Consider the following 25912-nt stretch of genomic DNA (forward strand, 5'->3'; position numbering starts at 1 on the left):
GAGGGTACCGCAGTATCGTGAATATGAGTTAATCCCATTGAATGTATATTTGGGGGTGGATGAAATAGGAAAGTATATGAAACAATGACAGTCAAATGCAATAACATAATCCTGGATGGGATCTTGCAAGGGAGGAGAAAATGTTCAAAGGGACATTATTAGGACATACGAAAAATTTGGATTATAGATTGTAAGCTTTATATCAATATTTAATTTCTTGAACTTGATTACTGCACTTCAGGTAGTTACATGAGTGAATCCTTGTTCCTAAGAAATGTACATGGCAGTATTAAGTATTCAAGGAGCTGATTTATACAGCCTACACTCAAGTGTTCAGAAAATAGATTGATAAATAGATAAACCAACAGCAGATAGAACAAGAAGGTAAATGTGGCAAAATATTAAAATTGGTTGATCTGGGTATCTGGGAATGTAGGGGTATGTTGGTGTTTCTTATATGGGGTTTGTGTTATTTTTGTAACTCTCCTGTAAGTTTGAAAATATTTCGCAATGAAAAGTTAAAAAATAGATGCAGTAGCAATTTTTAGAAGAAAATGACTAGTGCATGCTTCCTTAGCCAGAGTGGTTGAGAAAGGCCTTCCTGAGAAGATGGCATTTTGAATTAGTATCCGATGAGAAAGAAGCAGTTGTGCAAATATCTGGGCAAAAAGCAATTACGGAGAAAGGACAGTGTGTGCAAATGCCCAGACCAGGAAGCAGACTTGGGAAATATGGTTGGTTTCACGTATGGCTGACGGCAATCTGTCTGATTACTTTAGTCATGTTATGTATGTTTTTAAATCTTGGATTTAATAGTGCAATCCACCAAGTATGAGCAACTTCTTGATTACTAGTAGCTGAACCATATCACGTCAGTCCATTGGAAGGAATAATAGGCTGGAGTCAAAGCACCAGCCCCATCCTTTCTTGTGATATGCTGTATAGATGACTTTGAGTAAGTGATTTCATTTCATTCTTGCTGTTAACTCCATATTTCAGGTGAGAAAAGTATCTCTGCCCTACCTGCTTCACAGATTTTATGAGTATAAAGTAGAATTGAACCGAATAACCTAGCCTTATCTCATTGAATGGCGCTCTGACATATATCTGTTGAATATAGAGAAGGTTCTCAAGTCCTTAACTTGATTTCATTTGGCCTGTGGCAAGTACCCTAGCACCTGTCCTTGCTGTAACCATAACAATTTAATTCAGAAATCTTCCTAGAAGATTGCTGTGGCTGTCCCATTTAGAGCATTGCCTCCAAGCTGAGAGCCTTGGTTAGGAATTAGGGATGACAGGTGATCAACAGAGTGTGATAAGCAGCTTACCTCTCTTTAAGTCCTGTTCTGTCTCGGTTTACCTAGCTTTCTTCTTCTCTCTATGTCTATCTCTCTCTTTTTCCCTCTTTCTCCATTTTTGTGTGTGAAGAGTCATATCTATATACTGGAGATTAAGAGCATACGCTTTGGAGTAAAACAGTTTTAGGTTTGAGTTCCAGCTTTGCCAATCCTTACCTATATAAACTTAGGCAAGTTACTTAACCTCTATAGAATGAGGATTAATAATACTATGTCTCATCAGGTGGTTGTAAGGATGAAATGAGTTCAGATGTTGAAAGGCTCAATGCCTGACAGTAAGTGCTCAAAAGTAATAATAATAATAATTATATTTTCATATTCCTGTCCTTGAGTACCTTATCTCTGGGAAGAAAAGGCATATACATACACACACATACTAGTTATTATATGATCATGAGTATCAGTCAGGGTTCAATGGGAGAAGCAGAACCAATAGAAGAATATATATTAAGAGGAATTGGCTTACATGATAGTGGGGGCTGGCTAGGCAAGTCCCAGATCCCAAGGCTGGCCATCAGGAAGAGAAGGCTGCAACTCTTGGGCACAGGCTGAAGCTGCTGCCACAGGCGGAATTTCTTCTTCACAGAGGAAGCCCCAGCTCTGCTCTTAAAGCCTTTCAACTGAATCAGGCCCATCCAGATTACCTAGGGTAATCTTCCTTAAAGTCCTTCCTTCCTTCAGTCAGTTGGATTAAACCTCCAACTGATTATGGACGTTGATCACATCTATAAAATGCCCTCACAGCAACACCTAAGTGTGTGCATAAATAACTGGCGACTGTAGCCTAGCCATGTTGACACATCAAAAGACCATCACGTTGGTTTAAAAGGATTTACTTTATACTACAAATACAGAAATTTAAACAAAGAAGGCCTCAATGAACTGACCAATGGTGGGTAGAAAAGCAGAGAAAGGCTTTGTTGAGGAGATAGAACTTGTACATGGCCTTATAGGATAGAATATGGAAAGGCAATGAGGAGAGACTTTCTCCTTCTAATTACAAACCAGGCTTGCCTTGGTATCTTATCCCATAGAGCAAGATGCTAATAAAATTAGACCTGAGAATTCCCAGAATCAGGCATGTAGCCACTGGACTGGAGCCTAGGCTTTTGGGGCATTTGGCTGACTGAAAATTAATATATTTTTTCTTCTTTTGTGTTTTTATGGCAAATTTTTTAAAACCTAGAGTGTTGTACAAATTCAGATATTTATTTCATATAACTTATGTACTGTGTGTGAATTAACCTAATTTATTAATCAAGTGTATTTCTTATAATTTCATCCCTGGAGGTCACTATAAAATATTAGTATTTTTTTTTTTGAGATGTTTTCTGTAACTATTGGGTAATTTTTGTTAAAAGATTTAGGATAATGCTATAAGGTTAATTGGATTGTTGTGTGCGTGTGTGTGTGTGTGTGCGGGGGGGTTGGTTAACAGCTTTATTCACACATCATACAGTCCATCCAAAGTGTACAATCCTGGTATAGTCACAGTCATGCATTTATCACTGCAATCAATTTGAGAACATTCCCATTGCTTTAAAAAAAAAAAAATCCCATACCTCTTAAACCCATTATTGATGCTTAGCATTGGTAGAGTACTTTGTTACAAATGATGAAAGAATATTACAATGATACTGTTAACTATAGTCCATAGTTTGCATTAGTTTACATCCTATTTGGTGCCTAACCATAAAGAAATTTTGCACAGTGTCACTCTGTAGGTAAGATTCCCTTGACACAGCACATCTCATTTGCTGGAGTGTTAAAAAATGGTTGTATATGTTACTAGAATAAAATTAAAAAAAAAAAAAAACACCATAGGACTGTACCACACAATCAGTAAACCATATTGTAAATGACAGACTATAGTTAATAGTACGATTATTTTAAAATGCTCATTCATGAATTGTAACAAATGTTCCACACTAATACAAGGTGTTGGTAATAGGGTAATATATGGGAACTCAGCATTTTATGCATGATTTGACTGTAAATGTACAACTTCTCTAATTTAAAAAAAAATGAATGAAAAAGTAGGGGAGAGAAATTTTTCTTCTATACATTTCTCAGAACAACATGTTTAACATTGATTTCTTCTGACAAGTACCTCTATGATGGAGAGTGTTTTTTCTAAGTTCTATCCTGGTAATAATGTACCACTGTACCACTCTAATGAAACTTTGTGACTATTATATGAGCATACCTTTTAAAATGGAAGTATTAAAAGATAAAAGAGCCTCTAAATGTTATTGCAGTCTCTTTTGAAACTCAGTTTCTAGAGATATTAGTTTTTTGCTTATAATAACTAGCTTAAGATAAACTAAATTTAAGATATTTAGAACCATGTTTTCCATTAGATAGAATAAGTAACTGCTTTGCATTTGCTTAGGATCAATTATTGTTTGACTTAACAGGTTCATTTTGTGCCGTTGTCTTATATTTTAAAAATATACTGACCCAATCCCACTTGGAACATACTATTTTTAAAGTACAAGCTTAATTTTTTTCCTTTTAAGAAAAGTATAGTCCTTTTCCCTTTTTGTCAACTTGGGTTAGATTACCAATCTCTTCTTTCAGAGCTTACCAAAAAAAAAAAAAAAGGTTTACTCAATGAGCTTATTTCAAAGCTTAACAAATGTAAAGACCTATTCTAAGGATAATCTTTTTTTTTTTTTTTTAGAAACAGTGATCTATTTCATTAATTGTGTTCAAACTTAGTCAATTCATTAAAAAATATGGAACAGTCACAGTTTACAGAGGGAAATAAGAGACGTTGGGAAGCACAGTTAGCATTAGTTTAACTACAGGTCTACATGCAAATAATCTAGATAAAACACGTTAGTGAACCATCTCCGTTCTGATGGCAAAATCCAATGTAACCAAAACCTTTGGGTTTGATTCAATGGCCCACTATCCTAGTTCTTTACTTTTCTTTAAATGAATTCTCTGAATAACTTGCTACAACAAAAAACTCTTTCTAGACACTATCACTCACTGATTCTCTCTGAAAGACTGACTTGAGAGGTTGGGAGAAGATTAGTGTGTGGCTGAATTTTGCACAGCACTCCAGCAAGTGGGAAATTAAATGAAATGAAAGTTTCAATACATCAGTGAATAGAGCTCTGGAAGTAGGAAGAAGGAGCCCACAACTCTTTATCTCTGGAGCAGTCAGGAGACTTTTGGGAAGAATGGATCCCTGAAAGAAGGTCTGAAGAATGAGTGGAACTTGCCAGGAATGCTGGGGTTGGGTTGGGAGGTTGCAGGTGGCATGGGAGGTGGGGGTGGGGGTGGGAGGCAGGGGTGGCCTGGGCAGGGCAGAGGGAAGCACATACAGTGAGAAGAAGCTGGTGGCAGTTCAGGGGAACCCCAGGGTTATAGCCTGTGTGGCAGGGAGAGGAACAAGAGCAAGAGCAGGACGGAAGCTTAAAAGCACACTGATGTCAGTGCTACTTGTCCAGTGCTTAGCCCAGCTTTATTTTGTATATACTAGGACAGTGTTCAAAAACTTAAGCATGCATGGGAAGCCCCTAGAGGGCTTGTTAAAACACAGAGTGCTAGGGCCCAAGAATATGGATTCTAAGTGCCCAGCTGATGCTGATAAGGATAATCTTAATGGTTAAATTATAGCAGCATTTCTGGTGGCCTTCATGTGTTACACTGCACTCTCATCTTATGAGATGTTCACTGTAATCCTGAGAAAAGTGTATCATGTTACTATCAGCATCATTCCCGTGATGCAATAAAGAGACTAAGGGTTAAAGCCAACTTAGAAAAAACGGGCCAGCAAGAAAACACCATATTATTTTAGTTAAACATTTATGTACTTACTAGCACTGTGTTAGAGCCCAAGCTTACAGAGATAAGACATGTTCTGACGATGCTTATGGGCTAGTAGGAGATATTGGGAAAATAAAGGAGAAACACATGCCTGAAACTAAGAGTAAGGTTGCCAGGTTTACCAAGTAAAAATGCAGGATGCCCAGTTAAATTTGAAGTTTTGATAAACAACAAATATTTTTCGGTATAGTTACTGCCAGTGCAATGTTTAAGACATTCTTATACTAAAAAAATCAGTCATTTGTCTGAAATTCAAATTTAACTAGACATTCTGCATTTTACCAGGCAACCCAAATTGAGAGGGACCCAGAAGACTTCCTGCAAGTGACTGTATCTGAGCTGAATTTTGAAGAATGAGCATTGCAGGCAGAAGGAAGCATGTGTAAGGCTACAAAAATATGACAATGCTTATATCTTCCAGGATATGGAATGTCTTCCCAAAATTCCAGTGTGAGGGACAGTTGTACAGAAGTGAAAGAAGCAAGGTCAGAATCATAAAAGACCTTGCGTGTCATGTTAAGTTTTTCCTTTATCCTCAGGGCAGTGATAAGTTAACAGAAGTTTTTAAGCAGGGAAGTGACTGATCATATTTATGTTTTAGAAGAATCTCACCAGCTCTAGGATAGAGAGTGAGTTGGGTAGGAGACATCACAAGAAGAGAAACCAGTTTTATGGTTGTTGTAGTAATCCAGGCACAAAGCGGTAAGGGCTTCGACAATGGCATTGGCAATAGGAATGGAGGGGAAAAAACAGCCAAAAGTGCTGTGAAGGAAATAATTTGATTGTCAGCATTTGGTGACCAGTTGAATACAGGGGGAAGAGAGAGAAGAACAAGTGCAGGACAAGTCACTGTTTCTTCTCGGTACCTGGGTTGATGAAGGCACCTTTCACTAAGGTAGGGAATAAAGGAGGAAAACACTGGGGGGAGAGGAGGGCAGGAGATGGTGAGTTCAATTTTGGATAGGTTGAGTGTAAAGCACCAGTGGGATATCCAAATGGAGACATTAGATGTCCATAAGGCACTTGGAGATTTAGCTAAGGAGAGAGGTCTGGGTGGGTAGTCAAGGTTGATGAGAACCATGGGAATAAATTTCACCCTTGAGGGTTCTATTAGTCAGGGTTCTTTAGGGAAACAGAATTGACAGGGTATATATACACATATATATAAAACAAGATTTTTATAAGAATTGTTACATGTGACTGTGGGGATGCACAAGTCCAAATTCTTTAGGGCAGGTTGCAAGCTGGGAACTCCAATGGAGGCTTTCAGTTAATTCCCCCAGAAGAAGCAGGCTTGCTGAAGAAGACATGCAAATTCTCTCTTCTGACTGCTGAAATCATCACTTCTCTTTTTAAAACCCTCAACTGTTCGGATGAGACTTCTCTCATTGTTGAAGGCTATCTCCTCAGTTGATTGTAGATGTAATCAGCCATAGATGCAGTCAACTAACTGATGATTTAAGTCCATAAAATGTCCTCATAGTAACATTCAAGCCAGTGCTTGTTTGACTAAACAACTGGACCATAACCTGGCCAAATTGAAAAATGAGCTTAATCGTCACAGTCCACCCTTTGTCAACATAGTAGCCATACACATCTGCTTAAACCATACTTAATTTCTAAATAAAAATAATAGTCATATTTTCACTCAACAATACTCAGTTGTCCAGCATACAACCAGAAACGCACTAACTTTCCCCAGAATAGGGTGCGGATCCTTGGGTAATAGTCACTTTTATACTTGATATCCTGTAACTTAAATACTATGACATGGAACTAATACAACTTATGTCGTATTTTAAGGAGATAAAATAGGGAAGAAAAGTTATTTGCTTTATGTGTATATACAAACATACTCATAACAAGACAAGAAAGAAATATCCATAACCATTAGAGTCCTCATTTCTTTAACTGGTCACATGGTTATAGCTCGTCTTTATCACTACCTTCTTCCACTACCCATTCCACACTCCCTTTACCCTCAGCAAGCACCTCAGCTGGCTGTAGTTCTTTGCTTGGTGAGGTGACACAGACCTTCATTCTTGAAGTTTCGGGGCCATCGGTAGTCCTGCCTGGATTGGGTTGTTGCAATTTTCCATTGATTTTAATCACAGGTCATGGTAGTACTAAGAGATGGATACCCTAGGGGATCTCCTGTATTCCAGGCAAACTCTTCTTTACCTCCATTGTATAATTGCAGTCCTATTTGCCCTTAATAATGGATCAATCACCCCAGCCAGTACCGTAATTCCTGTCTTTCCCTGTCGATTTAGAGGTATGAGGAGCCCAAAAGTGGCCAGATGGCAGTCTTAACTTCCAATTAGTGGAATCATTGTTGTGTCTCCTGATGGAAGCACCCATCCTTTTGTAACTAAGACCTATAGACCAACAGAGCTTAAGGTTGCAGGAACAGGAAGCAAAAATTTTCTACTGGATCACTAGGAATAATAGTGAGTGGTGACACTCCCATTTCCACCCCTTGGTTACTGGACCCGTGAATCCTGGCTATGGGATATACAACACCATAGAGTGGATGCTGATTTAGAGCATCCACAGCCTCCTAGAGAACATTGCTCCAGTCTTGCAGAGTATTGCTGTCTAGTTAGCACTGTAATTGAGTCTTGAAACAGCCATTTCACCATTCTGTCAATCAGTCTGCTTCAGGGTGACGGGGTACATAGTAAGACCAGTGAATTCCATGAGCATGTGCCCATTCTCACACTTAACTGCTGTGAAATGGGTTCCTTGATCAGAAGCAATACTCTGTGGACTACCATAATGGTGGATAAGGCATTCTGTAAATCCATGGATGGTAGTTTTGGCAGAAGCACTACATTCAGGGAAAGTAAACCCATATCTAGAGTATGTATCTATTCCATTTAGAACCAAATGTTTCCCCTTCCAATGTAATCAGCTTGCCACCAGGTAGCAGGGGCTGATCACCTTTGGGAATGGTGTCATACTGAAGGCAAACTGTAGGTCTCTGCTGCTGTCAGAATGGGCACTCAGCAGTGGCTGTAGCCAGGTCAGCCTTGGTGACTGGAAGTCCATGTTGCTGAGCCCATGCATAACCTCCATCCCTACCACCATGACCAACTTGTTCATAAGCCCATTGGGCAATGACAGGACTCACTGGGGAAACATGCTGGCTGGTATCCACAGAATGGGTCATCTTATTCACTTGATTATTAAAATCTTCCTCTGTTGAAGTCACTCTTTGATGAGCATTCACATGGGACACAAATATCTTCATGTTTTTTGCTCAATCAGAAAGGTGTATCCACATACCTCTTCTCCAGACTTCTCTGTCACCACTTTTCTAATCATGTTCCCTCCAAGTCCCTGACCATCCAGTCAAACCATTGGCAACAGCCCATGAATCAGTATACAAACGCACCTCTAGCCATTTCTCCTTTGAAGCAAAACAAACAACCAGGTGCACTGCTCGAAGTTCTGCCCACTGGGAGGATTTCTCTTCACCACTATCCTTCAAGGCTGTCTCAGAAGGGACATAATGCTGCACCCATCCACTTTTGGGTAGTACCTGTATATCATGCAGAACCATCTGTAAACCAGGCCAAAGTTTTCTCTTCCTCATTCAACTTATTGTGAGGAACTCCCCAAGAGGCCATAGCTGTAGGCTGGGAAAGAGAAGGTAACGTGGCTGGTTTGGGGGCCAAGGGCATTTTGGCCACTTTCTAATATATCTTACTTGTGCCTTCAGGACCTTCTCAAGACCTATCTCATATATACCACTTCCATTTCATGATGGAGTGCTACTGGGCACACCTGACTTTATGGGTTGGTGGGTCAGACAACACCCAGCTCATAATAGGCAACTCATGTCTCATGGTAACATGGTATCTCATGGTTAAGCATTCTGTCTCCACGAAGGTCCAATAGCAGGCCAGAAGCTGTTTCTCAAAAGGAGAGTAGTTATCTGCAGAGGATGGCAAGGCTCTGCTCCAGTATCTTAAGAGTCTGCATTGTTATTCTCCTATAGGTGCCTGCCAAAGGCTACAGATGGCATCTCTATTTGCCACTGACACTTCCAGCACCACTGAATCTGCTGAATCATATGACCCAAGTGGCAGAGCAGCTTGCACAGCAGCCTGGACCAGTTGCAGAGCCTCCTCTTGTTCCGGTCCCCACTCAAAACTAGCAGCTTTTCAGATTACTGGGTAAATGGGCTGGGAGTAGCACATCCAAATGAGGAATATGTTGTCTTCAAAATCCAAAGGGACCAACTGGGCATCACACCTCTTTTTTTGTTGTTGTAGGAGGGGCCAGGTGCAACAGCTTATCCTTAACCTTGAAAGGGATATCTTGACATACCCACACCGCTGTACACTTAGAAATTTCACTGAGATAGAAGGCCCCTGTATTTTTGTTTGATTTATCTCTCACCCTTGGACACACCAGTAAGTCTAGAGTAGTTGCTACTTCTTGCTTATTAGGTCCAATCAACATAATGTTGATAATGGACCAGTATGATGTCTTATGGGAGAGAAAAACAATCAAGATCCCTGCAGACTAGATTATGACATATGGCAGGAGAGTTGATAGACCCCTGAGGTAGGACTGTGAAGATGTATTGATAGCCTTTTCAGCTGAAATCAAACTGTTTCTGGTGGTCTTTACTAAGAGCTGTTGAGAAAAAAGCATTTGCCAGATCAGTAGCTGCATACCTGGGTGCCAGAGGTTGTGGTGATTTGCTCAAGCAACAATACTACATCTGGAACAGCAGATGCAATTATAGTCACCACCTGTTTAAGTTTATGATAATTCACTGTCATCCTTCAAGGTGCATCTGCTGTCTGCACAGGCCAAATAGGAGAGGTGAATATGGATGTGGTGGGAATCACTACCCTTGCATCCTTCAAGTCTTTCATGGTGGCACTAATCTCTGCAATCCCTCCAGGAACCCAGTATTGCTTTTGATATACTATTTTGCTAGGTAGGGGCAATTCTAGTGGCTTCTACTTGACCTTTACTATCATAATAGCCCTAACTCCACAAGTCAGGTAGCCAGTGTGGGGATTCTGTCAGTTGCTGAGTATGTCTGTTCCAATTATGCATTCTGGAACTGGGGAAATAATCACAGAATGGGTCCAAGTACCCACTAGACTACTGTAAGATGGACCTAAGCTAAAACTTCATTGATCACCTGATCTCCATAAGCCCCTACTCTGACTGGCAGACTACAGTGACATTTTGGGTCTCCTGGAGTTAATGTCACTTCCGAGCCAGTGTCTGATAATCCCCAAAATGTCTGATCATTTTCTTTTCCAGTGCACAGTAACCCTGGTAAAAGGCCATAGGTCTCTTTGGAGAAGGCTAGGAGGAAGAGGAACGGTATAGATTTTTGGCATTGTAGCAGGGTCCTTCCCCAAGGCAACCCAGGGTTCCCTTTATTCAAGGGCCTCTGGGTCTGTAAACCATCTCAAATCTGGGAATTGATTAAGGGGTCATGACTCTGTTTTTGTAATTCAAATTAGAATTTTTGTTCCCTTGACCTAAAACTCTTCTGCTTATACAGGTCAAGTAAAAATTTAGTAGACTGCCCATCTATTTTACTTCTAGGTACCCCATAATCTGCTAGCTAATGCCGTAGGTCTCTGTGAATCAGACTATTCTGATTACTGCTTTGAATCAACTCTCCATTATGGTAGCCACATCTACTTCATTTTTGGCAATTAAGTGCTGCCATTTAGCTTCTGCCAACCTGAGATCTGATCATTCCCATTGTGTTTCAGGATCCAAATTCAGTGACAGCAGTTCCAAACAGAGAAGAGCAACCACAGAGCTCCTCACAGTCCTGGTGATATGTATGTCCTCTGGACATTCCTGGGGTGGGTGAGCAGGTCTTACATGATAAATCCACTCTAACATTCCATACTCTTTAAGCCTTTGTATCCCCTCATCTACATTATATCAGGGCAATTCTGGCATTTCAGCCTCAGGCAGTGTAAACCACCTTTTAGTCTATGCTTCAGCCATCCACCCAAACACAATGTTAGAGTCCTTTCTAACACCGTGAGCTACAACATTGAATCCAGAATTTCTGCTTAGTGGGCCTATGACAATAAGTTCAGCTGGATCCATCTTTATATTCCTTCCATCATTATTCCACATCCTTAACATCCATCCCCATACATAGTCACTGATTTCTGGCTATATAAATGGAAAAACCATGCAGTTCTTTTGGAGTATAGCACAACTCCTCTGGGGTTACATTTTGTACCTCACTTTTTGGAGCCTGTTGGAACTTTAATCTAGTTATAGGTCTGGAAGAAAAGAGGAGTGCTGCAGGTGGGTCAGGGGAAGAATTAGAAGTGCCTTTCAAGACTCAGGGCATTCCATTGCAGTTTCATCTGGTGAGACAGGGTTAATCTTTTCAGACAGGAGTGAGGGCTGTTTCCTCAGGGAAGATGGTTACAGGTTTATCAGGCACAGCAGGGTTAATCTCTTCAGGTGGTGGTTGAATGGCTGATTCCTCTGAAGACCATTACAAGTTTATCTGGCAAAGACTCAACAGAATCTAGGGCTTCAGTGTCCCCCCCCATTATTATCAACCTATATGTCCCTATTCCAGTTTTCAGGATCCCTTTCCTTTCCTTTCAATGCCCTGACTGTAACAGCAGATACCCTGCAAGGTTGGAAATTACATTTATGTTGTAATTCAACCACTCATACAATGAGACTCTGCATCTGGTTTTCAGAAATCTCAAGTCTGTAGCTACATGAAATAAATTTTCTTGCAGGTAATTCAGAAACTTTCATGTCCTTCATGGGGCACTTAAGTTGGGAATTTGAAGTTTTGAGCTTATCCTTTTCTTTTGCAACTTGTATCCACCATATTTAGGAACATCATTATACCTTTTAACTCCACAAAACTCTGTTAAGGTGTGAAAACCACTCTCACCGGAGCCTTGCCTCTCATAAGTGTTTGAGTAGCCGTATCCAGTGGTGAGATTTTGCATACCTCTATTGCCAGCTCATGCCATGGTCTATCAGTACCATCTTGATTGTTAGAGATAGAGTAATTAGTGCCTTTGAATCTAATCATGTTAGAGAATCAATTTGAAAAAACCCAGAATTAATTCAGAAATTTCATCCTTAAGATTCTGTTTCTCTAGAACCACTCCCAGTACCAATGCTGTATTAGTCAGGGTCCTCTAGGGAAACAGAACAGTAATGTTATGAGATTTTTATACGAATTATCTCACACTGTTGTGGGGATGCATAAGTCCAAATTCAGTAGGGCAGGCTGCAAGCTGGGAACTCCAGTGAAGGTTTTCAATGAATTCCCCAGAAGTAGGTTTACGGAAGTAGAAATGGAAATTCTCTCTTCTGACTGCTGAAACCATCACTTTTCCTTTTAAAGCCTTCAGTTGTTGGATGAGACCTCTCATTGCTGAAGGCAATCTCCTCAGTTGATTGTAGATGTCATCAGCCATAGATACAATCAACTTATGGTTTAAGTCCATGAAATGTCCTCATGGTAACAATCAGCCCAGTGCTTGCTTGACCAAATAACTCGGCACCATGACCTGGCCAAGTTGACTCGTGAAATCAACTATCACAAGGATATATACAGAGAACCCAAAGAAAGTAGAAAAAACTGGAAAAAAATATTTAAGATTGTGAGAAAGAAAGAGAACACTGCAAGGATAATCATTAAGGAGTGGCCAGAGAAGTAGGAGAAAAACATGAAGAAAGAAGCCATTAGGAAAGAATTTTTAGACAGTGTGGTCAACAAGGAAAAATGCTGAAGAGAGGATACGTAATATCAGAACTGAAATTTGCAGTTCATAGTTCACTGTTAACAGTGCTATGAGTATTTGCAAAATAATAGGATCAAAAGTCAAAAGGCATGGGATTGAGCTGGGCTGGGGGCAAATAAGTGTGGACAGAAAATACAGACTATATTATTTTTAGAAACTGTGATTATTTTTAGAAACTATTATTGTTTTTAGAAACAATTGTTTTAAGTTGACCTAATTCAGTTTGGTCATGCATACTCCTTAGACTGTGTTTGAAAGATAGCAGTAGTCATTGAAAATGTTTTGATATAGGTAATGATTAACTATTCCTGCACAACCTTATTACTAGATTATAATGAAAACAACTTCTGTTACACATGCAGGTATTTATTAAATACACAATTATTTGCAGTCACAAAACATTTCATATACTCTGTTCTATAAACTCATTAAAGTTTTGTGTCCTTTTAGGTGCTCTATCAACTTCATGAAAGATTTTCTTAAGGCAGAAACAACGATACTCCAGAGGCAGGCTTCTGTTAACCTTATAATTAGCATCAGACAACTAGAAATCCTAAACCAAAGATTCTCAAAATATGGTCTCTTAGACCAACAGGATCAGCTCTATAAATGCAAATTTGTACAAATGCAAACTTTCAGTCCTACCCATCACTTACCAAGTCACAAACTGGGACTGAGGCCCAGCAATCAATGTTTTAACAAGCCCTCCAGGTGATCTGAAGCTCCCTAAAGCTTAGGAAGCTCTGTTGTAAACCAAGATTAGCTTCAGGCACATCCTCGAAGATAAAGGCTATCGCCTCAGCTGGTTCTTAGGCCTTCTTTGTGAAAAGGTAGGAAATACCTCTCATATTTTTGCCAGTTCACATCTCTTTAATACCTTTAATTTCACCAATGATAGCCCACTTCTGACATTCAGCATGCTATTTTTCGAGCCGTGAATTTCACCCAAGAAAATCCTTATTTTCTAATTAGCAAAATCTCAAAATCAATTGTGATCGAAATAAGGATAATAGAAGTGCTTATAGTAGCTTATAGTATGGGTTCCATTTAGAACTCTAGCCGAGCATCCTGTGCATTCCTTATTGGAATGTTAGAGTTAAGACTGTAACTTAACACACACACACACACACACACACACACACACACACAACAATTGCACTGTGTGTGTGCCAAATAATTTAAAAGTTAATTACAGACATTATAACAGAAGGGAAGGAGAGAGTGAACCTCTTCACTCACGGCTGTGGAGGAGGAGGGAGAGAGATACATGGAGGTTGATTTGAGTGTGTCTAATGGCAAGAGTGCAGAAAATGGTGGAAATTGAAATGCAGACTTGTGGAAGATTTTCAGGTGTTGTTAAGGACCCAAGGCTGCTTTTTTTTTTTTTTTTTAACTTATTAAGGACAGATTGATAAATTTGTCTGAAAATACGTTTTTAGAACATAGATCTTTTTTAAAACCTAGTCTATACATCTGTTCGTTGTTATCGCCCCCTTGTGGTTTAGCGCCACAAATTATTCCTTCAACACAGGCTGGTTTTGTAAAATTTAGCTAAAGAGTGCCATCTTCTGGTACTATGAGGTATGTGTGAGCAAAGGTCGGGGCGCGGTTAGTAGAATCCTCATAATGTTAAAATCTTAGGACTGGAAATGCCCTTGATGTTTTCTGTTGATTATCCTATTATAAAGTTGAACATTCTTTATAATCTCTGTGTCTTCTGATTTAGAAGATGGCATAACTGACAGTAATTTTGTATGGCTGTGCCTGAAAAACAAACCACAACAATAGGTGGCCACCCATTCTTTTCATACAAGTATGTGGGAAATTTGCTTTTAGTTTGTAAGGGAAGCAACAAGTTGAAGGTTGAAGAGCCTGTTCTTTGTGACTCCCTCTTTGATGGAGGGTTGACTTGAGGCCTTTGCTCAAAACAAGAATCTGATTCTTGTAGCTGAATGTCAGACTGGTCTTCTCTGCTTAACAGTGTATTGATAAGATAAAGGTTTGTGCTTTGTTTATGTTTTCATCATGTAATTGTGCTTCATCACCACAATCAATTTTTGAACATTTTCATTACTCCAAAAAAATAAGAATGAAAATAAAAGTAAAAAGAACACTCAAATTGTCCATGCCCCTCCTCCCCCATATTAGTCATTTACTTTTTGTCCCCATTTTTCTACTCATTTGTCCATACACTGGGTAAAGGGAGTGTGAGCCACAAGGTTTTCACAATCACATGGTCATACCAGATAAGCCATATAGTTATACGCTCACCTTGAAGAATCAAGGATACTGGATTGCATTTCAACAGTTTCAAATATTTCCTTCTAACTATTCTGATAAACTAAAAACTAAAGAGGAATATCTAGATAACACATAAGAGTTACCTCCAGAATGACCTCTTCATTCCTTTTGAAATCTCTCAGCCACTGAAACTTTATTTTGTTTCATTTCTTTTCCCTCTTTTGGTCCAGAAGGCTTTTTCAATTACACAATGCAAGGTCCAGGCTCACCCCTGGGAGTCACAACCCATGTTTCCAGGGAGATTTATATCCCTGGGAGTCATGTCCTCTGTAGGGGGGAGGGCAGTGAGTTTACCTGCAGAGTTGGCTTAGAGAGAGAGGCCACATCTTAGCTACAAAAGAGGCCCTCTGGGGGTGACTCTTAGGCACAATTGTAAGTAGGCTTAGCCTCTCCTTTGCAATAACAAGCTTCACAAGGGCAAGCCCCGAGATCGAGGTCTTGGCCTACTGAGCTGGTAGTCCCCAGTACTTGTGAGAATATCAGGAATTCCCCAGCTGGGGAGGTTTAATATTTCTGTATTTTTTTCCCAGTCCCTCAAGTGGGTTTTGCAAATACTTTTTATTCTCTGCCCAAATTACTCTGGGTTGTATCAGGGCTTCATGCTAAACTGTACAAACCAATAAGATCTCACTCTCTAGTCAAGGTTCCATGTAATTATGGAATTTAAGTAAATTGATCATACAAGTTAAATTATATAGTATGCTACAGAAAATATAGATTTTGCACCAAATAAACATCTCTTCCTTTAGTCGCACACAGAAGCCAAAGTTTAAAACACAGTTAATATCATCCTCTACCCTTTAGTCTGATCTATCCCAAATTCAACCAAGTCCATTTAATTCATATCTCCAATTGAAGTCTGATCTCCTTTTCAGTCTCTTTAACAATTGATTCATGGGGCAGTGCTGACACTTATAGTTGCCTAACTCTGGCTCCAAGTCCCAGGTGCCACACAGACACCCGAAGCTCCAGGGACCAACCACGTCACACACAAACAGCTCAGAATCTCAAACTTTAGAAATAACTGTTACAACTCATGAATAGATGTGACTGCTGTACAAGCTTACACTCTAGGAACCTTTACTAAGCCTTCCCCTGATAACCCATGCTCCCAGATTCAATGCATATTATTAGTCCATATTAGTGAGGCATTATAATGTTTGTTTTTTCACTTATGGCTTATTCACTCAGTCTCCTGTCCTCATGGTCCATTGACCTAGCTGCATACCTCACAACTTCATTCCTTCTTGCTGCTCCCTCATGCAAAAACATTCTTATATTTGTACATTTAATCACTCACTCGATAAGGTTTTAAAACCAAAACCACTATGTTATTTATGTTGGTTGTTTAATGCATATTTAACGAACACTTAAATACCAAACTCTACTGTATCCGAGTCTCTGCTTCCAAATCATCTTACTTCGTACCAGGGAAGATAATACGAACATGAATTATGTTAGACTTGGGAGTATAAGGGAAAAGGGAGTTGGAATATAGGCCCAGGAAGGAAATACACAGCCTCAAGATTATTCATTGGAAGACTAGTGTTATGGAAAGGGCCACATTTAAATCTTGACATAGAGGCAGAATTAAGGACCCAGGGTTCAGGATTCAAGAACCAAAGATCAGGACAGTTGAAGGGGGTAACTAGTTAAGTCATATTCATCCATTCAGCAAGAGCTTTTCAGATGCCGTTTATTATGTGTCAGGAATTACACAAACTCCTAATGAAACCAAGATGAAAGTCCTGATGCTGCCTTGAGTGCTTGTAGGGAAGGGATGAGTGTGACCAGAACCCTTTAGTGGGAGCGCTGTGGAGAGGCAGCCCTTATTAAACCTGCTCTGCATTGTCTTCTCCAAGTATTTTTGGTTCTTTTACCTTCATGGTTAAATAAAGCAGAGGCTTTGGAGGCAGACTGTTTGCGTTCAGATTCCAGCTCCACCTGCTCTGCAAGTTTCTTAACCTCTTCTTAACCTCTCTTGCCTCAGTTTCTTTATCAGTAAAAATGGAGATAATAGCAATACCTATTTTACAGGGAGGTTGTGAGGATTAAAGAGATATACATGAAAAGCTCTTAGAACAATGTTGGCACATAGAATACAACATGGCAAAGACCTGTGTACCTACCATCTACGTAACATATCTTAAACATTTGCCATGTCTGCTTCCAATTTTTTAAAAATAAAAAACAAAAACAAGAGAAAACACAAATATTCTAGATACAGTTGAAGCCCACTTTATCCTCCCTGATATTCTCCTCTCTCCCCCCTCAGCAGTAATCACCATTTTGAAGTTGGCGTGAGTCCTGGCCATCCATGTTTTTATACTTTCACTATGTGTGTTTGTGTACATAAACAATATGCAGTATTGCTCTGCATATTTCTCAATTTTTAAAAATGGGACTGAACTCCACATACCATTCTGCAACCTTCTCCACTTAACATTATGTTTGCAAGATTTTTCCATGTTGGTATGTGTGGGCCTAGTTCTTTCATTTTAACTACTGTATAGTATTCCATGTATGAATATACAGCAATCTGTTTAGCTGTTCTGTTGGTGGACATTTATTTTGTTACCCATTTTCCCCTCTTATAAAAAGTACCATGATCTATTGGTGTCCTGAGGCCATCCCAAATCTGCACTTGGACCTGCTTCCTTTGGGAGGGAAAAATTTTGGACTGCTGACTCAATTTTTTAATTGGTATTTAGTCTATTCAGCTTTTTTTTTTTTCTTTTTGCATCATCTTTGAACACTTGTATTTTTCTAGAAAAAATATTTATTTCAAATGCATTGCTATAAAGTTATTTATATTATTCATTATCTACCCTTTTCTTTTGTAACAATGCTTATTGCGGCTTCTCTGCTAAAGGTTTATTTCTTTCGTTAAAATTTTCAAAAAACTAACTTTTGGTATTGTTTTTTATGTTTTCATTAATTTCTGCTTTTATTATTTCTTCTGCTTTTTGGGAGACTTAGTCTGTTGTTATAGTTGTTTTGGTCTGAGTTGAGTGCTTACTTGTTTATATTCAGTCTCTTTTTTTTTTTTTCCATCATTGCATTTAAAGCTGTACATTTTCATCCAAGGACTGCTTTAGCTACATTTCACAATAATTGTTCAGTTCTAAATATTCTGCATTTCCATTGTGATTTCTACTTAAACTCACAAATTATTTAGGAATGTGTTTTTTGGTTTCCAAATGTGCTATATAGTCTTTGTCTTCTGTATTTATCATTTTACCTCAAATTCTTTTTAATTCTTCGTTAATTTCCATTTCATTTTGCTCACCTTTCCCAATATAGCCTTCATATGACTGACTGTGTCTTATACTTATCTGCCCTTCTTTTCTTTTTCATTTCTATGATTTTTTCTTCTTTTCTGACTTCTATGAGATTGTTTTTCATTTCCTTCTGTTGTCTCATTATTTCTTCTGTCTTGAGACCTTATTTTAAACTATTTCATGAAGCCCTTTGAATTCATAGCCATATGTTTGGTCTGCTTTATGCAGCATTTTGGGGGAAATTTTATTAATCTGTCATTTGTTTCTCATTCCTTTCCTCCTTTTTGTTGTAGATTCACTGTGTAGATCTCCTGCTGTTTTCTTTTGTGATTATTACTCATCAAGTGAAATGAGTTCTTTCTCAACCAGCTATTTAAAGGAAACAACTGGGGCAGAGAACTGAACTAATGGTGAATCTGCTTGTGGCAGAATTGTGTGTGTGTGTGTGTGTGTGTGTGTGTGTGTTTTGGGGGGGGGGTGTTGAAGGGTAGAGGGAGAGAAAGTGAGACAGAAACAGAGACAGAGGGAGAGACACATGCACAGATTGGTTTAGCCATGATATCTGCCAGCAACTACAGGAGTGGTCATAAAATAATCTCTCCTGATCCCTATTTCATCTATAGACGGCGTTCTTTCGGTTTGCTGAAGCTGCTGGAATGCAATATATCAGAAGTGGGTTGGCTTTTACAATGGGGATTTATTAGCTTACAAATTTACAGTTCTAAAGCCAAGAAAATGTCCCAGTTAAGGCATCAACAGGACGATGCCTGGTCTCTGAAGAAAGGCTGCTGGCATCCAGGACACCTCTGTCACACGGGGGGAAGGCACATGGCTGGCATCTGCTGCTCCTTCTCTCCCAGGTATTATTGCTTTCAGCTTCTGGCTTCAGCGGCTTCCTCTCTCAACTCCTCTGGGGGCTTTTTCTCTCTGTGGCTTCTCTTGGTTTCATCTCTCTTATCCCCTCATAAACGACTCCAGTAAAGGGACCAAGACCCATCCTGAATGGGGAGGTCCCATCTCAACTGAAACAACCTAATCAAAAGGTTCCACCCACAATAGCTCTGCACCCACAAGAATGGATTAAAAGAACATGGCCTTTTCTGGGGTATATAACAGCTTCAAACCAGTACAGGCCTCCCACAAAGACAGTATTTTTAAAGATTTTATCATTCAGCCCTACCTGCCCTGATACTTCATGATGTCATACAGAGTCCTGAGAAGCTCCCACTAACAGCTTGTGCCCCTTCAACCTTCGTTGCAAACCAGGGTGTTTTTGCTCCTCAGGTGTACCACGTACTTGGTGCCCTGACGGCTTTGAGCACTGAGGTCTCAACAAGTATTTAATGTCAGCTTACTTCTAGGCTCTGTTGTAATCGTCACTGAATCTGGCAGGCCTTCCTTGTTCTTTATGCCTTAGAATTACATTGGTCACCTTATCTCATCAAAGATGAAGTTTGTTTTTGTTTTTGTTTTTTTTTTTTTTGGTTGCTTTTGAGTTTTTGAGTGATCTCAAGGATAACAAGGTGACAGTGGTAACTTTATTATGCCATTTTAAAGCCAGGCCATCTTCTTAAATGGGTGCTGCCTTAGAGTCCCAGCTGCTAAAACAAATGCCATACAGTGAGTTGGCTTACAATTAGGAATTTATTGGCTCACAGTTTCAGAGGTTAGAAGGCTTGCTTCCTCCTCCCAGAATTGGTATCCACTGGGTGGCCAGAAATCTCTGGGGTTCCGTGGCTTTTCTGCCACTTGGCAGTGCAGATGGTGGCATTTTCTCCTTTCTCTTCCAGATTCTGTTGACTTCCAGCTTCTGGCTGCTCCCCATGGCTTCCTTTTACCATGTCCAATTTCCTTTGCATATAAGGACTTCAGCCATGTTGGGTTATGGCCACCCTCAATCTGTTTGGGCACACCTAAGCTAAAGGTCTTATTTACAAATGGGTTTATACCCATAGGACCAAGGTATGATTCAGTACCCAACATCTACCTATATACTTGGAGGGAGTAGGCTAAGGTACCATATAACTTCAAACCATGTTAAGTGGGAAAAATGGTTTCAAAATTCTAGATACACCACTGTAGCCATCAGCACACTCAGTACCCAGATCTTGGTTTATAAATACCATTCTCAAAATCAAAGGAATCAGGATCCTTAGAGAAATGGGGCAGAAAGTATGGAATGCTAAAAAAAAAAAAACAAAAAAACACACACACGAAAGAATGGGGTCATGTCACCTTGAAATAGCTTCCACTATTCAAACAATATGAGCAACAAAATAAATAACATAGTGTTGGATTGTAATCCAAAGTATGAAATAAATACGTGAGTCCATATGAACATAAATAAATGATTGAATATGAAAATAAATAGAGAAGAAACAAATCTTCCTTACAGAACAATTCCAAATAATATATATAAATATTCTCCCCTCCAGTAGGTGGGGCTTAATTCTTGCCCCCTCCCCTTAGAGGGTGGGTTAGGTTTAGTGATGCTTCCAAAAGCTACTTTAGGGAAAGGAAATAATAATAACTTTACAGCAGAGAAACCTGGCAAACACTACCTTAACCAAGTGGTAAAGGTTAATATCACCAGCCATATGTGGATATTGTGCACTCCCTGATATGTTCTAACAAGAAGGGACACTTCACCTCTGTGGTATTCTTTCCAAAAGTCCACACCCTCATCTAATTGTGAGAAAAATGTCAGATAAACCAAGACTGGAAGATTCTTGGGATATTGTACAGGATACTGTCAAGGTCATGAAACAAGGTGATCGAGACACTCACAGACCAGAGTTAACTGGGGAGACATGACAACTAAAAGCAAAGTGCTCCCTGGATTGAATCCTGGAACAGAAAGAAGACATTACTGGAAAATTGATAAAATGCAAATAAAGTCTCAAGTGTAGTTAATAGTAACGTTCCAATTTTAGTGTTTTAGATTTGACAAATGTACCATAGCAATGTAGGATGCTAACAATAAGGGAAAATGAGTGAGGGGCACCCAGTAATTCTCTGTACTGTCTTTGCAACTTTTCTGTAAATCTAAAATTATTCCAAAATAAAGAGATTTTTTCTTTTTAATTATGGGTACAGAAGGATAAAAACTTTGCCAAACAAAATACTGTGTTTGTCGTGGGGGAGGGACTAAATTCCTAATTTAATAAAATCTAAGGAAAATAAAAAGAGAAGAAAAACACTTAAATATGATAATGTAAGTTTACTAAAAAAACAATGGCAATCATTGTTTCCATTAATATTTGGAATATGACAGAGTTGCCTACTATAATCATTATTGCTTAGCATTGTTTGGAGGTCTTCCTGATGTATGAAGATAAAAAAATGAAAAAATGGGTATTTTAGGAAAATAGAGCCAAAATAATCTCTGTTTTTCAGACAGTTTAATTTAAGTCAAGCAGTATAATTAACTGTTCATCATTATAAAATTCATTCCAAGATGGATTAAATACTTCAATGTTAAAAGAAAAAAGAATATTTTGCCAAAAATATATGAACTTTGGGTGAGGGAAGATCTCTTTAAGCAAGACAAAAACCCAGTACCCTAAAAAAAGAGATGGATATATGTGGTTGCATAAAAGTTAAAAAAATTTTTATATGGCAAAATACTCTATAAAGTCAAAATAATTGACTGAGGGTGGGTGGGAGATACATATACTATGACAGTGTCATTCAGTTTGGGCACACCTTAACGAATAACATCTTCAACTCATTCAGTTTGGACACATCTTTCCTGACTATACAAAGAGCTGCTTTCATTTGATAAGAAAAATATAAATAACTCAATAGAAAAATGGTAAAATGATACAAATCATTATTTTATAAAAGGGGAAAACTACATCACCAACATCACATTTAAAAAAAAGCTCAACCTCATTAGAAGGCAGGAAAATAAAACAAAAGCAAAATGAGATACCATTTATTTCACCTACCAACTGAAACATTAAAAAGCAGCAGCAACATTCCAGGCTATAGTGGATGTAGGAAAACAAATACTTATTGCCAATGAGAAAGTGGATTTCCACAACATTTTGGGGAAAGAAAAAATCTGCTAAAAGTAAAAATATACATACTCTTTGACACAGCTCTCTCTCTTTGAAAATCTAACCTATAGAAATAAAAGCATCCTATATAGAGATACAGATAAAAGGATCTTTTTTGTAGCACTATTTATCATGCAAAAAACTGGGGAGAGGGGGGAATTTAATGGCATTAAGCAGGAAATGGTTGAATAAACGGTGGTATTTTCATTAGAAGGAATATTATGTAGCTATGAATGGGACTCAGATCTTGGAGTGAAGGTCATGATGTATTATTAAACAACAAAGACAAGTTTCAGAGTAGAATATATAGCATGATCCCATAATCTTAAAAATAAACGTTTAAAAACCTATGTATGTGCAAGTATGTTTGTATGTGCATGAAAGGCTATATCACTGGTGTGATGGATAATTTTATGTGTCAACTTGGCTGGATCAAACACTGGTCTAGTTGTTGCTGCGGGGGTGTTTCGTAGATGGGATAATAACATCTCAAACACCTGACTTTAATTAAAGGAGACTGCTGAACATAATGTGGGTGGGCCTTATCCAGCTGGGTAGAGGTCTCAAGAGCAAGAACTGAGGGATCCAGATATCAGAAAATTTTCTGCCTGAAGACTTCAACATCAACTCTTAACAGAATTTCCAGGCTACCAGCTGGAAAGGTGTTCAGTATGCTAAGTTATTTGGGCTCAAGACTTCAACATCATCTTTACTGGAACTTCCAGCCTGCCAACCTGCCCTACAGAATTTGGACTTGTCAGCCCCCACAGTCATAGAAGCAATTCCTTAAAATAAATCTTTAATGCAGGGGTATTTGCCTACCCCACCTCGATGGTTGCTAACATGACCACAGACATAGGGGACTGGTGGTTTGATGGGTTGAGCCCTCTACCATAGGTTTTACCCTTGGGAAGACGGTTGCTGCAAAGGAGAGGCTAGGCCTCCCTATGGTTGTGCCTAAGAGCCTCCTCCCGAATGCCTCTTTGTTGCTCAGATGTGGCCCTCTCTCTCTGGCTAAGCCAACTTGAAAGGTGAAATCACTGCCCTCCCCCCCTACGTGGGATCAGACACCCAGGGGAGTGAATCTCCCTGGCAACGTGGAATATGACTCCCGGGGAGGAATGTAGACCTGGCATCGTGGGACAGAGGACATCTTCTTGACCAAAAGGGGGATGTGAAAGGAAATGAAATAAGCTTCAGTAGCAGAGAGATTCCAAAAGGAGCCGAGAGGTCACTCTGGTGGGCACTCTTACACACACTTTAGACAACCCTTTTTAGGTTCTAAAGAATTGGGGTAGCTGGTGGTGGATACCTGAAACTATCAAACTACAACCCAGAACCCATGAATCTCGAAGACAGTTGTATAAAAATGTAGCTTATGAGGGGTGACAATGGGATTGGGAAAGCCATAAGGACCACACTCCACTTTGTCTAGTTTATGGATGGATAAGTAGAAAAATAGGGGAAGGAAACAAACAGACAGAGGTACCCAGTGTTCTTTTTTACTTCAATTGCTCTTTTTCACTCTAATTATTATTCTTGTTATTTTTGTGTGTGTGCTAATGAAGGTGTTAGGGATTGATTTAGGTGATGAATGTACAACTATGTAATGGTACTGTGAACAATCGAAAGTACGATTTGTTTTGTATGACTGCGTGGTATGTGAATATATCTCAATAAAATGAAGATAAAAAAAATAAATCTCTAAGTATACACACACACACACAAGATATATATACACTAAGTTACAAGATTTATATAGATCTCCTGTCAGTCCAGGTCTGAAGAACCCTGCCTAAAACAAGAGGTTAATTCAGGGAGGTGGGGATGGAGGGAGATTATTGGATTTTTTTTCTACATATGTTTGTATACTTCCAGTTTTGGGGTGAATATGTGTTACAATTGTGAGTTTTGAAGATGAATTTATTCAATAAAAGAATTTTATACCAGGATGTTATTAATGATTATCCCTGCATGATGGTGCAATGTGTGATTTTCTTTTCTTCCACTGCCTTTCTGTAGTTCCCATATTTTTATAGTAAAGACTATTTTTTTTATATAAAAGAAAAACTCAAGCTTGTCTTCTAAGTTTCTGAAATAAAAATAAAAAATTCCAAAAGGGAATTGGGAGTTGCTGAGGGTGGGGAGATTGGGAGTGATGGGGTTTCTATTGAGGGTGTTAAAAATGTTCCAAAATTGATGGTGGTAATAGTTTGTACAACTCTGCGAATATGCCCAAAACCATTGACTTGTACACATTTAAATGGAGACTTGTTTGGCATGTGAATTATATCTCAATAAAGCTGTTACAAAAGGGGGAGGGTATTGGCTCTTCAATCTTAGTGGCTGAAATTGCCATTTTCCAAGCTCCAAGTATTGTAGAATGCTATTTGCTAAACCTTTGACTAGAACATTGGGTCCACCCACCATGTCTTTCCACGGCAAGCTTTGGGTTCTGGAGGTCTGGAGGAAGCAAAGCCAATTTTAGGCATCTGGAACATTGATCTGTACAGACCACAGGTAGCCTGTGCTGTTGTACACCTACTTTTCAGGGCTTAGTTGATCCATTTCTTTACCACTGAGAGAACAGAAAGCAGAGGATTTGAGTGATTTCTAACCCAGCTACTCAAGCCACTTAATCCCCCTGAATTTCAGTTCCCTCATTTGTAAAACAGGAATCAGTGTTGCAATATGAAGTGGTGAACACTCTACAATATTAGGCATTATTATGTATGAGAGGCTGAGATCAGGTAATTATCCCAACAAGGTAGAAAAATAAGCAAAATCACAAATTTCCTTTCACACTATGCCTCTCCTCCCAAAATGCAAATTTAAAACAACTCTTTAGGAAAGGGTGTTGGAGTATTTAGCAATAGCAATAAATATACTCATACTCTTTGACTCCTAAACCTGGTACTTCATCCTAAGAAGTACTGTAAACCAGAGAGAAAAAGAAGAATGCATTTGGATGCAGATAAATATTTACAACATCAACCAGTGGGTATATGTATCTTGAAAAGAAAGTAAAATAATACTAAATATCTATGGTGGGCCAACTCTGTGCTGCAAATATAGCAGACATTGACAATATCTCACTTAGGTATGTAGACCTTATTACTCTCTTTTACAAATAAGGAAACTATAGGTCAAAGAAATTAAGTTGTTTTCCCATCATCAGATAGCTAGTAAGTAAGCTTGGATTCAAATCCAGGTCTTTCCAAATCCAAGACCTGAATTCTTTCTATTATACCACGCTCTCTAAAAGAATATAGATATCTCTTTAT

The 25912-nt window shown here is 39.0% G+C and overlaps 1 protein-coding gene across 5 annotated transcripts in view; it reads left to right on the forward strand.

The window, feature by feature from the left end:
- DIPK1A (divergent protein kinase domain 1A) overlaps positions 1-25912 on the forward strand; it is a 127434-nt gene that overhangs the window by 96520 nt on the left and 5002 nt on the right. The gene's annotated exons all lie outside the window — the stretch shown is intronic.

Source organism: Choloepus didactylus, chromosome 2, assembly GCF_015220235.1.
Source record: "Choloepus didactylus isolate mChoDid1 chromosome 2, mChoDid1.pri, whole genome shotgun sequence".
Classification (NCBI taxonomy): Eukaryota; Metazoa; Chordata; class Mammalia; order Pilosa; family Megalonychidae; genus Choloepus; species Choloepus didactylus.